Consider the following 2,335-nt stretch of genomic DNA (forward strand, 5'->3'; position numbering starts at 1 on the left):
CAGGGCTTGCACCAGGCAGGGCAGGGGAGCGCTGCCCAGGAGCCCCCTGACCTATTTCGTTCCTGTGGTTTCCCTGGGGAGTCTCGCTCTCCAGGGACCCGGCTTCTCCACACTGTCCCTAAACTGCCACGTTTGTGGCCAAAAGAATTGCTTAGGGCAATAATGAGATCGGCAGCTGGGTGAGGGGAGCCGAGGGCGGGGCGGGGGGGGGACAGGTTAGGGAGCAGATCTTTAAAACAGCAGAATGCCCAGCCAGAGCCTTCGGCATTGCCCTTGCCCACTGGGCAAATGGGCCGCTTCCTCAGCAGCGTACTGGAGCCGGTTCATCATTATCGTTCCCTGGAAACATTCGCTTAACTGGGTAGATGCTGCTGCTGTGTGCAGCATCATTATCATCACCAAATTGCATTTATTAAGTGCTCTTTGAGCTGTGTTTTAAATTGGAAATCATTTACTGAGTTCTTGCAGAAGCTTCCTGCAGAACTGGCCAAGACCCAATTCATTTAGGTGCTGAAGTGGCACCGTTAATTTATTTTTCCATTTTACCACCTCAATAGATTCTAAGATTAAGAATCTGATAGCTGTCTGTCTGCTTTGTGAGCCCGTGTCTCCTCTGGATACAAAAACCCAAGCACCCAGGACATCTTAAAGATCTCCCCCAGTTTAAAGATGGGAGAAGGAAAAGCATGATATCCTTGTCTTGCCCTATCTGTAGTGAAGACTTTCCCAACTGCCATTCTTCCCAGTAGCCAAGGGGGTCCTGCAGAGCAGAGATGGGGTGCAGACCCCAGGACTCCTTCCTACAGGGGCTGCCTCGCCCTGGAGCTCACTGGCATTCCTGCCCCAGCCCTACAGGTTCAGAGCCTCACCCACTCTTGACTCCTCCCTTCTCCTCCCCTTCTCCCAACAGTCGGCTCCTGGTCCACAGGGTGGCCCGGCTCCCTCCCTGCATGCCCCTTCTCATCGTCCTCACCTCCCTGGTTGAGGCCCTCCTCACCTCTCACCTGCACTTCTGGTACCCACCTGCCTCTCTCTTTCCCAGCCACGCCACACACTCTTTGATTTGGCCCGTCTATTCCCCAACGTCCGAGACCTCTTGCTGCCTCCAGAATAGTCCGAACTTTTTACCTTCACAGATAATGCCAGATTCTGCTTTGGATTACATACGTTTGCCTGCTTCTTTCTTTTCTTCTTTCGTTCTTCTTTTGTGGTGTGTCTAGTCACATCCCCCACCAGGCTTGAAGACTCTTTCTGGGTTTTTGTCCCCTAAGGCAGTGCTTCTCAAACTTTACTGAGCATACAAACCACCCAGCTTACAAATCAGTAGTTCTGGGATGGGGCCACATCCTGCATGTGCAACCTCTTCCCCAGTGATGCTGAGGCTGCCGGGTCAGGGCTCACGCTTCGAGAAGCACAGGGTTCTGTGGAGTTCTAAGCGTTGCTAATACACAGTGGGGAGGCATCAGACACCTGTAAGTCCCAAGAACCAGGCTGGGTGCTGGGTGCACAAATTCAGTAAGAAGTGGTCTCTGCTCACAGACATGCATGGTCTGGTGATGACACACACGCACAAATCAGCGATAGTAACAGGCAGCAAATGCTGTAATGAAGGGATACACATCTTCCTCTCAATTTCTATGTGATGAAGCAAAGCGTTTTGAGAATAAAGTGATGAAATATGAACAGTTGTTTAATATACACATAGTATATTAAACCGTAATACGGTTCAACGTATGTACCAAAATTTTAGGAGTCCCACATTGGCGATGCAGTTTAGGGCCAGCGAATGCACAGGGCTGGCGTGCACAGGGCTAGTAACCTCAGAGAGAACTGAGGGCTTGGGAAGAGAAAAAGGTATTGAGGTGGATGGCAGAGGTATATATATCTTTGCAGTGAAACCTGGGAGGAATCAAAGGAAGAAACTGAGGCAATTTACACTTGGGACTTGGATGCTGTCACCTGGCAGAGCCCAGGAGCCAGCTGCTAATGGCAGTGTGGGCGCTCGCCTCCCCCAGACTGCCAAGGCCCACTGTGTGTTCACTGCTCTGTTCCCTTCCCCCTTCCCCCGGGTGATTACTTGTAACCTTCCTGTGCTCCCGATGCTACATCTATTAGTGCGTTTGTCAGGACTTTTGTTGCCAAGGAGCAGAAATCCAATTCAAACTAACTTAAGAAAAAAGGCATTTTGTTGTCTGGCATGGCTGGGAAAAATCTGGAGTGGTTCACGGAGGAGAAGCTATAGGAAGAAGGTGCCCAGCACTGGGCAGTCAGCCCCTCCCTGATTTATTTCTGCTTGTATTTTCTTCTGTGTTTGCTGGCCTCAAACTTCTACCTC

Source organism: Propithecus coquereli, unplaced genomic scaffold, assembly GCF_000956105.1.
Source record: "Propithecus coquereli isolate 6110/MARCELLA unplaced genomic scaffold, Pcoq_1.0 Scaffold627, whole genome shotgun sequence".
Lineage (NCBI taxonomy): Eukaryota > Metazoa > Chordata > Mammalia > Primates > Indriidae > Propithecus > Propithecus coquereli.